The sequence below is a fragment of the Oryx dammah genome, unplaced genomic scaffold, assembly GCF_014754425.2.
Source record: "Oryx dammah isolate SB20612 unplaced genomic scaffold, SCBI_Odam_1.1 HiC_scaffold_20, whole genome shotgun sequence".
NCBI classification, from domain to species: Eukaryota; Metazoa; Chordata; class Mammalia; order Artiodactyla; family Bovidae; genus Oryx; species Oryx dammah.
Window position 1 is genome coordinate 63247692 of NW_024070204.1, and position 14627 is coordinate 63262318.

General features: G+C 41.8%; 1 protein-coding gene across 3 annotated transcripts in view; it reads left to right on the forward strand.

Moving 5' to 3' along the window:
* The first annotated feature begins 628 nt into the window (after positions 1-628).
* ARHGEF28 (Rho guanine nucleotide exchange factor 28) overlaps positions 629-14627 on the forward strand; it is a 340651-nt gene continuing 326652 nt past the window's right edge. For all 3 annotated transcript variants that reach the window (XM_040262701.1, XM_040262702.1, XM_040262704.1), the window contains exon 1: positions 629-743. The gene's annotated coding sequence lies outside the window, so the exon portion shown is untranslated. The remainder of the gene's footprint in view (positions 744-14627) is intronic.

Here is a 14627-nt window from a genome sequence, read left to right on the forward strand (position 1 = left end):
GCCCTGTTTCATGCATCGAATTTGCACTGGTCAGAATTATGATGACTTCTAATGAGCCCCTTGCGGGCGTGAACACGCAGAGAATCACACAGTTGCTGAAGCTCTGGGCTGGAGGATCATGAGCCTCGAGAAACAAGAGGCGTCTACTGACGTTTAGGTAAGAACTGGAGCACGTTCAGTCACAACGGTGGTGGCTTTTGGCGAGGGCAGCCTGGGCCTTCCTTGGGCCGTGCACATCTCCTTTCGGGAGCGGGCAGCCGGCTCCTGACTCCAGTAGGATCCCGGGCGCGCGGGTGCCGCCATCCGGGCGCAAGCTCGCGCCCGCGGTCCCGCAGCCTCTCCCGGTCCTGGTGCTGGGGGCCGGGGAGGGAGGCCCAGGCGAGCGGCCGCCTGCGGCGGGAGGGGGCCGGCGGAGCCCGCGCGGTACGGCAGCTTCAGGTTTCCTCCTGGAGCCGGTGTCGGGCGCGGCGGCGGGCAGGCCGGGCCATGTGATGCCGGATCCAGCAGCAGCCGGCAGGCGCAGAGCGAGCGGGGCGTCCTCAGCGGCGGGCGCAGCCAGCCCGGCCCCGGAGCGCGGCTTCGGCTCCGCCCCCTCGCGCTGGCCGGGCCGCGCCGCAGCCGCCGGGCGTGGGCCGCTTGGGGAGAGCCTCCCCGGCTCGGGCGGCGCGTTCCGGGCGCCCGCGGGCTGGGCGCGGGGGCAGCGCCTCGCTCGGGCGCCGGAGGCTGCGGGGCTGCAGCTCCGGGTAAGTGCTCTTTGGGGGCTCCATCCTCGCGTCCCCCGGGCCCTCGGGGCGGAAAAGTTTGTCCGCCTCACCTGAGTTCGCCGTCGCGGAGCTACTTTCTCCAGGGTCCAGGGTCTCCAGGGTGGGAAGGGGCTGCTACCGCGGGCTCAGCGGCGCGGAGGATGGCCGCCGCCTCCCGGCCCCTCGGGGACTGCAACAAGTGCAGAGGCGGCGCGGCGGCGGCGGAGCGCGGGGTCCCCCGGCCGCGCGGCCCCTCTCGCCCCCTGCCGGCCCCGCTCCGGGGACCGGGAAAGGGTGGGTGGAAGCTGGGTCTCTGTCGTTCGGGTGCCGGGGAAATCAGCGGTCTTCCTGCGGTGGAGAAGGGAGAGCCTCGAAAGCTGGGGTCGCCCCTCCCATCATTGCCTGGCTCTGGGGTGAGGGGTACGCGGCGGGTCCCCGGAGAGCAGCAGAGCGAGCGGAATTCCGCTCAGGACATAAGCGCCAACGTTTCTTTCGCGTGGAAACAAGTGTGCTTTAAAAGGTATCTATAGTTATCCTGGTTAGGAGAGGCGGCCAGAATTCCGTTGGACTTCCATAGGATTATTCTGTGGGTCTCTTTTCCACTGGGAACTTGGGGAGTGCGTGGTGGTCCCCTAACGTTCCTATGTTGGGAGTTTTCCACGGTGGGGCATCATGACGTCCTGTGCTGGCGCCAAGGAGGCTTCCTCGCCTATGAAGGGCTCTGTAGAAGCTGGGTGCTCAGGCCGCCTTGGAAACCCAGCTCTCGTTTCCCAGACACCAATTAGATTTCCAGGAGAGAATCCATCTGCCTCCCTAGGAACCCATAGCAGCCTCCGCCCCCCTCCTTGGTTTCAGCTGGCAGCAACATCTGTGTTTGCGCAGCGTCTCCCTTCTTGACCCCTGCCTGGGTAGCGACAGACCGCTGCAGACCCAGAGTTAAAGAGGTTTTATCAGCAGACCCCCACCAATAGGCAAAAACGTAAGATGTTTAGAAAGAACTGATCATTTGGGGTCCCATGGGGCTCCAGGTTTTCTAAAGCTTTGCCATCTTGTGTTCTAGGCCTTGAAGAGATGTCAGGGGAATTGAAGTCTTTTTTTTTCACAACAGAAAAATCAAAGACCTGTTCTCTTGGGTTCTGTGGGTTGATCTTTGAACAGGATAGTCCAAGCAGTGACAGCTTTGCCTGGGAAGCTTTTAAATTTATCTGTCTTGAGTTTTAATATGCACCTTCTTAAAGCACATAGGTATTTACCTTATCCTGATTTATGGCCAAGCTGACTCCTATGGAGTTATTTGGAGGAAACAAATGACTACTACAAAAACCTTTGGCTTCTTTCTTACACCACATGGCATTTCAGTTTAGTGTTCCTTTGTGGACTTTCTGTGTGATTGTTGTGCTCATTAGCTTTGATCCAGTAGGAATTTGGATAGCATCAGACCTCATGGTTGGTGACTAGAGAAACTGAGGCACAGAGCTGGCTATTGGGCCTGTGACTCAGGTGGATGCCCTGGCTAATGTGAGAAGGCAGAACAGAGAATTCGTGTTTGTCCTGCCTTTGATTATGTTTTCTTCCTTATCAAAGCCACATAACCTGGTCAACCAAGAACAGGTTATGTAACAGGTGTGTCCTTAGACTTTCCTTTGAAGCGCCTCTCCTGTTCTTTAAGCAGTTTAGAAACACTTAAAGGTAGAGAGGAAAACAGTAGTTGGTAACTAAGGCTCTATGAAATTTCATCAGGTTCCTCACTTGTGTTTCACACCTTTTTTTTTTGGTTTGTTTGCTTAATCATGTGAGTACTGCAGAAGAGTTTGAAATGCTTTCTCATTGTGCTTTTTATAAGAAACTACTGTTGTGGCTCAGACTTAAATTTCGCAGGAATTTCAGGTGAGCTCTGTTACGTGACCTCCTTAGGTATATGAGAAAAGGAAATGTGTTCTAAAGAGGTATTAAAACATAAAGGACTATAATATTACTTTTATATTAAGGATTCTGTACAGAATTGGTAGCCCCTATACTGGTACTTAAGCCCTAACTTCACATTCAGCCAGAGTTTATGACCAAGTGTGACTCCCCAGAAAAAGATTTATGGTACAAATGTTGGAAAACCCCTTGCAATTAGAATATGGCTAGAATGGTACTGCATAGAGTCCAGAGTTTAAGAACTGCCAGGCCAACTAATTTTATTATGCTTTAATTTACTGATCAGATATGGCAGACCTGGTTTATGTAGTTTTTGTTTAATTGCACCTGTATTTATGTTGCTTTAGTGGGACCTTGAATTTGTTATGAAGAGATGGGTCAAGCACAGCAACTCCTGTTGAGAGTTCTAAATTAAAAACAGTGTTATATTGGAAGTGCACCAAATTCAGGGAATTTTGCCGTGTTAGAGTTGTACTGCAAATATTATGCCATGTTGTAGGGCTTGAGTCCAGATCCCTCCCTTAGGCCAGGCTGGGCTTAGAGTTATTTTTCTTAAGAAGTACAGGTCAGGTACTAGACCACAGAGCATTTTGCCCTGATTGAATGGTACCCTGCCATTTTTGTCCAGTCTATATAATCCTTAGCTCTTTTGCTATCATCTTGGTATTTAAAAGTTCTTAAAACCTCTAAGCAGTGTCACTTGCTATTTTGCATTCTGCCAGTCTCTATCATGTTTCTCTTTTTTGATGAACATTTTTTATATGTATTCGACAAATATTTGAGGACCTACCATATGCCTGCCTGTGCTCTCTGCATCTAAGGCAATACTTTCCTGATTTTAGAATTTTCAGGATCTGTTGCATTTTGAGTGGGCCTCTCCACACTCAACACTAAGACTTTTGGCTGATAAAATGTCAGGTAACTTTTTTCTGTGATAGTGCATCTTCTTAGCTTAACTGCAATTTTTCCCTTGAAATTTGATCTTGGGCATAATTGTAATTTTCTTGTTTCAACCATGATTGCTCCTGGACTTCTTCTCCTGGATAACCAAGGTAATGAGATTTGACATCATTTTTAGTATGAAGGAGAGTGAAAACATAATTGAATATTGGGCATTTGTTCCAGTGATCTTGATTTTGGACATTTTTATCAAAAATGTAATCTTCAGAGGTACAGTCTCTTATTTTCATCCTCAATTTGTTATTTTGAGGTTTGATTTCTGGAGAGGATTGATGTAAAAGGAGTGCCTCATAGCCGAGAATGAATGAAAGCCAGCATAGGAGAAGACGGGCGACACCTTCACTTTACATAATAGCATGAGTAGACCCAACACTCAGATAACACTGTCTGTTTCAAGTGGCAGACTTTGACTGTTGTGCATATGATCATTTTACCTTTAAAAATGCTTAAAATGTTAATATGCTTTCTATATTTCTCTCAAACACACAATCCCTTAAAAAATCATGAAATGTATATATTAACAAAATGTATGGTTTAGCTCTTAGATTCATTATCATACACTAGTGATCGTGCCCTTTTCAATGCCTGCACCTCTTCTTCATTATTTTATAATTTAAAGCAATTATCCTTCATAAATTATCACCAAGTGGCTAAGAGTGGGCACTCTGGGGCCAGTCTGTCTCATGAGATGGACCTGACTCTGTTGCCTCTCTCTACCTCAGGTTTCACATCTGTGAAATGGGGATAATCATTGTAACCTGCCTTCTAGGGTTGCTGGAGGAATTCAGTGAGTTAATTTGCAGAGAGCACTTCTAGTAGTGTCAGGCAGAGATTAAGTGTCAGAAAATGATGGTTAGATTTATAACAAATGGAAAATAGACATTGAAAAGAAAGGGAGCTTGAGCATGTTCTCCAGGTTTCAGAACGCAGTGAGATGTCTGTGTGGTTTCAGAGGGAAGTGCCCTAGGCTGGAAGTCCAGGGAAGGAATGGAGACTGTTGCCTGTGACCTCTCAGCTGTGTAACCTTGGGCAAGTATAACCCCTCTGTGGGTCTCAGCTTCCTCATCTGGTCAAAGAGGAACGGGTAGACTTGATGGTCTCTAAGGACCTGCTGCTTCAAACGTTCGATACAGCCCTGAAATTTGAAGGTGAGGAGGGTGAATGTCAATTCAGCTTTTGCTGTCTTGGGCAGCACGGCCAGGATGTACTGTCGACAGGGTCAGTCCTGCACCTGCAGCGGGCAGTCAGGAAACATTTGAAGGGATTATGAAATAATACTATTAACTTACCTCACCTTGATCACCAGACAGTCATCAGGTTGAAATGACTGAGTTATCTTTCTGGACTTAGTCCAGAGGGATTTCAGACGTGAAAGTCTGGAGCCCATGCCTGTGGGTCATAGACCATCCTGCTCCCTTTCTTCTGTGGAAAACCCTGCTCCTTGTGGAAGAGGGCAGGGTAGAGCTGAGAAGGTGAAAAACAAGTGAGCTGATTATTTCTGAATTTCATGATTCAAACATTTTCACATCTGACACACAGACCAATGGCCTTAGCAGGGATGCTGTGAACTAGAAGGGTTTGGAGCAAAGGCAATCTCGTAAGGACTTCTAACTATTGAGGAAGTTTTCGTTGGGCTGAATGGTTCAGGCAAGTCCTTCTGGGGCAAATTTGTCTTCCCCACTAATGACTTGTTTATTGTCTGTGCCTGGTCCTTTTTCTTGCTCCACCAGACTCCTGGTTTGCTATGTGGCCAAGTGTTAGTTTAAAAAAATATGGGGTGCTCAGTGATTAGTGAGATTATTGAGTCTCTAGCCCAGGAGTTGAAGCCTGGCTGTTTGTTGGAATCACCTGGGTTCAGAATCATTTACCTTGGGGCCAGCATCATCTTTTAAAAAGGTGACACTAGTTACTTATAAGAGGGTTTGCTAGCTACTTTCTTAACCTTTAGTGTCTGGCTTTCTGCAGCTGAAGGAATCCAGGAAAGGGTGATTTTCATGGCATTCCTTTTAAACGGTCAGCAAGTCATGTGTCCCCTCTGCCTGGTCTCGTGGACCCTCTGCTCCCATTGGCTAGGACTAGTAACTGCCTGTGGAACAAACCCTGTATTTCCTAACTTCTCTGACTTTGTTCCTTTGTTCCCTTTTTCTTTCTAGCTGAAGTCTCTTGTAGTCCTCAAAGCAAACTTAAGCCACCATCTCTGAAACTGTTGACTGAATTATCAATTTTCCAACTGGAGTGTAAGCCGATTTATGGCAAGAACGCTGATTTAGGCTACTTTGTAGGATCTCCAAGCAGAATATACATATATTGGATGGTTGGTTAGTAATTCCACTGTTACATCAAGTCCTAGTTTACAGCATCCCCACAGATGCTAATGGTGATGTTTTCCTTTGTATCAGGTGTGGATTGCATTGGAAAATATTGAGATGCAGGGGAGGGAAGGAGAATGTTGCTCAAGAGGTTGGATAGCTGGTCCTTCTCAGATATAAATGAGAGGCTACTCAGGCCTCTTTTAGGTAACTGTACGTTCTGTCTCAGAGGAGGTGATGGCACCCCACTCCAGTACTCTTGCCTGGAAAATCCCATGGATGGAGGAGCCTGGTAGGCTGCAGTTCATGGGGTCACGAAGAGTCAGACATGACTGAGCGACTTCACTTTGACTTTTCACTTTCACGTATTGGAGAAGGAAATGGCAACCCACTCCAAAACTCTTGCCTGGAGAATCCCAGGAACGGAGGAGCCTCATGGGCTGCCGTCTGTGGGGTTGCACAGAGTCGGACACGACTGAAGCGACTTAGCAGCAGCAGTACATTCTGTCTGGGGAAGTGAATGAAATTCTTGTTCAGAGTTATAGTCTTAAGACTGAAGGAAACTCGAAAGGTTTTTCTCTAGTTTCTAACAAGTGAACAGTCCCCATGTACAGCATACCTCCAAATGGTTGACCATTTGATTATTGTCCTTGAATACTTTCAGTAATGGGGGACTAATCACCACAGATACCCCAGTCTGTCTTTGTTTTCTTCCCTCAACTTTAGATACAATTATTTGTCAAATTGTGCAACATGATTTGATATACATGTATACTGGGGAACAGTTACCAGGATCAAGATGATCAACACATCCATCACCTCACATAGTTAACTTTTCCTATGACGAGAACACTCAAGATCTACTCTCAGCAACTTTCTGGTATACAATATCATATTTTAAAACTGTAGTCACTGATACTGTGTGTTGTCTTTGTTAAAATATCAATGTAGGTTCTCTGCCCATTTTGTTTGTTTTGTTTTATTTAATCATTTGACTGCATGGTGTATCATGTGGGATCTTAATTCCCTGATCAGGGATTGAACATGTGCCCCTGGCTTTGGAATATTAACCACTGGATCACCAGGGAAGCCCCTACCCATTTGAAAAATAAGATTTTGTTTTGCTACTGAGTTGTATGAGGTCCCTTATATAGTTTGGATATTAACCCCTTGTTAGATATACGGTTTACATATATTTTCTCCCATTCTGTAGGTTGCCTTTTCATTTTGTTGATGGTTTCTTTTGTTGTGCAGAAGCTTTAGTCTGATATAGTACCACTTGTTGATGTTTTGCATTTGTTCCTTGTTCTTTCGGTGTCATATCCAAAAATCATTGCCAAGACTGATGTTAAGGAGCTCCCCCGCCATATTTTCTTCTAGGAATCTTATGGTTTCACGTCTTACAAGTCTTTAATCCACTTCAAGTTAATTTTTGTGAGTGGTATAGGATAGTGTTCCAATTTTGTTCTTTTGCATATGAATGTCTGGTTTTCCCAGCATCTTTTATTGAAGAGAATATCTTTTCCCCATTGAGTATTTTTGGTTTCATAGTTAAATATTGACCATACAGGCATGGCTTTATTTCTGGGCTTTCAATTCTGTTTCATTGATCTCTGTGTCTGTATCTATGTCAGTACCATACTAAATTGATAGCTTTGTATATAATATGCAATCAGGAAGTGTGATGTCTCCAACCTTGTTCTTCTTAAGATTGCATTGTCCAGTCTTTTACGGCTGCATACACATTTAAGGACAATTGTTTTCTATTTTTTTTTCTGAAAAATAGTTGGAGTTTTGACAGGGATTATACAATCTGTAGATGGCTTTGGGCAGTATGGGCATTTAAACAGTGTTAATTCCTCTGATTCATGAACACGAGTATCTTTCCATTTGTCTTCAGTATCTTCAGTGTCTTACAGTTTTTGATGTATAAATATTTCACTTGTTTTGTTAAATTTATTCCTAAGTATCTTACTGTTTTTTGATGCTATTGTAAATGGTATTATTTTCTTTATTCTCCAGATGGTTAATTAGTGTACATTTTTGTATGTTGATTTTGTGTTTTGCGATTTTACTGACTTCATTTATTAGATCTAACATTTTTTTTTGGTGGAGTACTGAGGATTTTCTATGTAAGATCATGTCATCTTCAAAGAAACATTTTTATTTCTTCCTTTCCCACTGGAATGCCTTTTAATTCTTTTTGTCTAATTGCTATGACTAGAACTTCTGTACTGTGTTGACTGGAAATGATAAGAGAGGACATCCTGTCTTATTCCTGATCTTAGAGGGAAAGCTTTCTATCTTTTCACTGTTGAGTTTGTTATATATGGCCTTTATTATGTTGAGGTATGTTTCTTCTATACCCAATTTGTTGAATTCTTATTAAAGGATGTTGAACTTTTGTTAAATATTTTTTCTTCATTTGTTAACACATTTATTGATTTACGTATGTTTCTTTTTTCATTCAATCAAGTGTTAATCACTATAAACTTCCCTCTTAGAACTGTCTTTGTTACATCCCATAAGTTTTGGTATGTTGTGTTTCTATTTTTAATCTCAAGATTTTTGGATTACTTGAGTTCTTCTTTGACCAGTTGGTTTTTTAGAAGTGTGATTTAATTTCCACACATCTGATTTTTATTCTGACATTCTTCCTGTTATTGACTCCTAGCTTTAATCATTGTGGTTGAAAAGATATTTTATATGGCTTTCATCTTCTTAAAATTTGTTAAGACTAATTTTGTATCCAAAATACTCTCCTGGAGGATATGTGTGTGCATAAGAAGTATGTGTATTCTTCTGCTGTTGAATGGAACGTTTTGTATGTTTGTTAGGTACATTTGACTGAAGGTATTGTTTAAGTTCTTTATCTCCTTCTTGATTTTCTATCTGGATAATCTGTCTATTGTGAATCCTCTACGCTTGCATTGCTGTTTCTGCCTTCAGATTTCTTGTGTGTGTTAAGTCACTTCAGTTGTGTCCAACTCTTTGCGACCACGTGGACTGTAGCCCTCCAGGCTCCTCTGTCCATGGGATTCTCCAGGCAAGGATACTGGAGTGGGTTGCCATTCTCTTCTCCAGGAAATCTTCCCGATCCAGGGACTGAACCCGGTCTCCCGCACTGTGGGCAGATTCTTTACCATCGGAGCCGCCAGCATGCATATAATTATAATTGTGTATCCTCTTGATGAACTGACCTCATTATTATATGATGGCCTTATTTGTCCCTTGTTACAACTTTTCTCTTAAAGTTTATTTTGTCTCATAAGTATAGGTACCCCTTTCTTTTAGTTTCTATTTGCATGGATGTCTTTTCCTATCCACTTTTAGCCTATGAGAGTCCTTAAAGTTTAAGTGAGTTTCTTGTAGGAAGCATATACTTGGGTCTTGAGTTTTTGTCCATTCAACTACTCTTTGTCTTTTAATTTAAACCATTTACATTTAGAGTAATTTAGTTATTGACGGCAAAGGACACACTGTTGACATTTTTTGTTAATTGCCTTCTGATTGTTTCATAGTTCTTTTTTCCTCTCTAACTGTCATCCTTTGTGAATTGATGAGGAGGCCTACCAGGGTTCTCCTACTGTCCCTTTATTTGTGGAGTGAAATCCCTCCAAGGGGATCCTTCTTGGCACCAAGCTGCTCTGGACTGAGGGATGGAGTGATGCAGACAAATGCTTCCTAGGCTTTTCTATGCTGTCATCCTCTGTTTTTGAGCTCCACAGGGTTTCTGCTGCTGCTGTGTAGTGTAGTGCTTTCCCGGGGCTGTTTTCATTGGTTTGTAGGTGGGCTATCTTTGGAAACCTTACATTTTTGAATGGTTTGTAGGTGGGCTATCTTACATTTTTGAAAACTAATTACATACCCTACCTTGAAGCCTATTTAAATTGGTAAATCTTTCAACCCTTGTTAAGTGACATGATTTTGAATCATCTCACTACCTTGAATACTGAACATATACCAGTTTGCTATGTTCTTCTTAAATGCTGACTGATGGTAAGTAGAACCATTCTAACCCTTGCTGAGATCCCCCTTCCCTCCCCAACATCCCTCCCTGCCCTAGGAAGCACTGAAGCCTCATGGTTAAGATTGCCAGCTGCAGATTATGAAAGTAGGGAGACTCTTCAGCTGTTACTTTCTGCCTTGTGTTGGGTAAGTCATCTGAACTTTTAGTCTGTTTTTACCTATTTCTCTTAAATAGGGCTGTTAAAAATGCTTAGCACAGAACCTGGGATAGAATAATTTCTCTTAACAATGGCTTTCCAACCATAGTCCTTTTAAAACAAGATTGCTGACTCTTGATGGTCAGTCATCTCGAAATAACTAAGTTTGTTTTTACACATGTTGCTGCTGAGTCACATCTCTTCATTCATGGATGTGTACACTTGGCTTCTTAGTTCCATGAATAAAACTTAATATTTATCTAAATTTCCTGTATGTGACCATCTGTTCCACCCTTTCAAAGTCTTTTAGATTGTTTATCTATACATTAATCGTTCACAACCCTTTTTTATTCCAAGTTATCCACAGATTGGATATGCGTTTCTTCAGTGTTTTAAGGAATAAAATTGTTGCCTAGTCTGAGGTCAAGGGCAGAACAATTTGACGTTTCCATACACAGGGCTTCCCCTGTGGCTCATTGGTAAAGAATCTGCCTGCAATTCAGGAGACCTAGGTTCAATCCCTGGGTTGGGAAGAAACCTGGAGGAGGAAATGGCAACCCACTCCAGGATTGCCTGGAGAATCCCATGGACAAGAGGAGCCTGGTGGGCTACAATCAGTAGGGTCGCAAAGAGCTGGACAGGACCGAGTACACTTGCACATACGACTTTATTTCAGATGAATGCTTATCAATTTTAGGTAAAGTTGTTCAGAGACTTATTCCTGTTTACACTAGCATCTGATGCTTAATTCTCCATCTTGTCATAAGGAAGGATATATGCTGTTTCAACCAAATCTACTGTACATCTGCTATATGGAATTACCAGTTTGGTGACCACATAGTGGAGAGGGGTTAGTCTCACGTGACTTATTCTTACAGAACTTACGCTGGTTCCAGGTGGCTACTGCTTCCTCTGAGGTACTCAGACACCAGCTTTTTAATCTGCTCTAGAATCTTGCTTATGATGAGTCTGAAGCTCCTTCTGTCTCTAGTTTTTGTTTTCTAGAAAAATTTTTATTGGAGTATAGTTGATTTACAATGTTGTGTTAGTTTCAGGTATATAGTAGAGTGAATCTGTTCTACGTATATCCATTGTTTTTTAGATTCTTTTCCCACATAGGTCATTAGGATTGGCTTTTTTAAAAACTGGCTGTCTCCTATGTTTGAATCCTGTCGTTGTCCACAGTTCTTGGTAGATTATGACTGGAATCTCACTGGGTTCTTTCCCATCTTGACCCTGTCCAGAAGCAGCAACTTGTTCAGCCCCTCTGGGTGTCCTCTTAGGATCAACTTTCCCACTTACAGAAGTTCTTTCTGTCCTCTTCAAGTGGAAGGTTTTCTTCCTCCAAGAGTAGACAGAATCTCAGTTGCTGTAGAGGAGTTCTCCTTATCATTCATCTACACTACATCACCAGTCCTAAGAAGATCTATCTATTCCTTCAATGTTCTGCCTTAAATAAATTGAAATAAAAATCTGATTATCTTTAGTTTTTTTTTGGCAACCTCATGTTATTTGGGCCTTTAGTCTGTCTGACACAGCTCTTAAGAGCATGCTGTCTTTATTATCTGTGCTGGAAAAGAGGCAGGGAGGAGGATAAAAGCAAAGCAATTATTTTTATCATCTGAATGGAAAACAGCACAATGCTGGGAACTGGGAGGCCTGGCTTTAGTCTTGAGCTCCTTGAACATAATGATCTCTCTATATCGCCACCAAATCCATGTCCTCTCCAAATGGGATGTCTTGGGTTACTTCTTTGAACCATGGTGATTTCTTTAGGTAGTGATTTCACTGATTGATGATAACATTTGGATGGGCTTCCCTGCTAGCTCAGCTGTAAAGAATCTGCCTGCAATGCAGGAGATGTGTTGTGTAGGAGATGTGGGTTCGATCCTACTGTGTATCAGTATATAAATTCGTGTATAAGAAATGGCTCATTTAACTCTTCATTGTTACCTTTTATGAAATCACCAGCTTTGCAACTTGTCAGAAGTTCTCAGGGATGAATTTCTGGAAGTTGTTTTTATACCCGTTATCCCAGCCCTTAAAGACTTAGCCAGTTTCCTGCGGGCCACTCACTATTCTTGGCTGTAAGGGGCAATACACAAAACCTATTGTCAGCGCTTTATTAAGTTTTAAATGGGTGCATTCTTAGGGGGAATAAAATAGAAGCATTTCTCTTAAATGGTATCATTCATGTCAAAGTTGTTACATAAAATACATATGTATTTTTCTTCTCCTATTTAATAACCAGAAATGTTGATAGCCTGCTAATTGAATATAAAACACAATGTCAAAAAGCTTTAAAATCAGTCATGGGAATTCGAATTGTTCTTTGTTCTTTACTTAGAAAGATTCTATGGGACAGAAATTATGAGGCAAAGGTCTCATGGCTTTTGATTTTGGGCCTTTTAGTAAAAACTTTTAAGTTGAGGTGAAATAGATTTCACATATGGTTAAATTAGGTTGTTTTGCAATAAAAATGAACACTGTAGATTACTTTCATATCTATAGAAAATCCCAAATTAGCTTTTGACTTGGTTTACTTACAAAAATGGGGCTGAGCTAGGGAAAATTCAAATTTATTATGGACAGGTTAAGGAAACTTTCATTTTGAAAGAAATGCCAAGTAGAATTTAGATATTGGTTTGTTGGTTTTTCTTAAAATTAAAAATAGAATAAGCATTTCTTTTTTCTTTCACCTTCATAGTAGTAAACTTTATGTTTATCGGCTGTATGGCATCTTTATGTACAAGTAGCTGCAGGAATTATAGACATAGACAAGATGTCTGGATTTCAATTTAAGAACTTTTTTTAGTGGGAGTTGGACATGATTGCTGGTGTTTTGTGCCTTTTATTTAAAAATGATTCAAATAAAAACACTATAACATTAATTATTAATTAAAAAATAAAAATGATAGTAGATTCTGTGTAAAAGAAACATTTTAAAAAGATGGTCTGGGGATAGCAAAGGCTGAAGCAGAAGCAGAATTTCTATTGAAATCTTAGCACTGCCACCAACCTACTTGGAGAGTCATGCCACCTCTCCTGGCCCTAGCGACCTCATTTGAAACCTGAGGAGTTGGGCCAACCCCTTTTCTATGGCACATCCTATCTCTTCAGTTCTGTGCCTCTCTGGAGGTAAAGATGGTGTTTTAAGCCTCCCTTAGATTACTAGCCAACTGCTTGGTTCCTAGAGCACTTTCAGACACTTGAGTGGCAACATCTGAATCGTTCAGGAAACTGGATTTGAAGAAGCTACTTCAGGGTTGCATCTTTACAGGGAGAAATGGTTGCTTATAACCTGAGATTTCCCTGTGATGGCAGCTCATGTTATTGTTATCTGAATACTTCATGAGCAGCGAGGTGGAATCAGCCAGTAATAATGTAGTAATTATTTTTAATTGAATCCATACATGACTGAAAATGGATATTAATTTCATTTTAGCAGAAGGAATTAATGTCCCTAACTCCATTTAGGATAGGTGGAGAATATGCACTGATAATCATGGCATTTTTTGAAAAATGCCAATTTTTAGCTAAAATAACACTTATAATGGCTCTTTCTCTTTCTCCTCCCCTGCTTCCCGACTTCCCTCCACTTTGTTTTAACTTGTAAAATCAAATAAGTGAAATCCCTTCTTTTTTTTTTCGAAAGATATAGCAAATTTATAAAACCTCTGGTATTTAATGTAGCTCCTGATTAGTAATATTAAAGAAAGCAAAATTGTACTCATGAAAAGGTGCCATTTTAAGGCATGGCACCTCAAGGTAAAGATATCTTATTGTACTGGTGATTTGGACACTGGGCATTTTTCTGTTTGGGATTTTACTTACCGGATGTAGGGGCTCTAAACATTTATCCAGGAGTTCTTTCCAAAGCTTTTCTACCTCAGGGAGTTTAAGAGTTCTGTTAGAGTTTTTGTTTTTTTTTTTTCCTATTAAATCCTAGTTTTGCTGATAGAGAGTTCTGTTATTTTTCCTTTGACCAATCATGAAACAATGGTCCTAAGTGAGTAATAGTTACATAATCACAATAGTAAAAGATGTTTATCTGCTTTCACAATCAATAGCCAGATGAAAAATAAAAGATAATTACAATTGCAAGCCATACCGGGAACATGATTAACCTAAGCATATAAAATAATAACGTACAATTTAGGCGGCCAAGCAGAGTGATGTGGTAAGTGGAAGTGCCTACGTGCATATGTTTTCATCTGCCCAGCCCATCTTTCTCTTCTGTTTGGTGCATTTAATGCATTTACATTTAAAGTAGTTATTGATACGTATGATCCTATCACCATTTTTAAAAATTGTTTTGGGTTTATTTTCTGTAGGTCTTCTCCTTCTCTTGTGTTTCCCACCTAGAGAATTTCCTTTAGCATATGTTGTAAAGCTGGTGTGGTGGTGCTGAATTCTCTTAACTCTTGCTTGTCTGGAAAGCTTTTGATTTCTCCATCAAATGTGAAGGAGAGTCTTGCTGGGTAGAGTAATCTTCTTGGTTGTAGGTTTTTCCCTTTCATCACTTT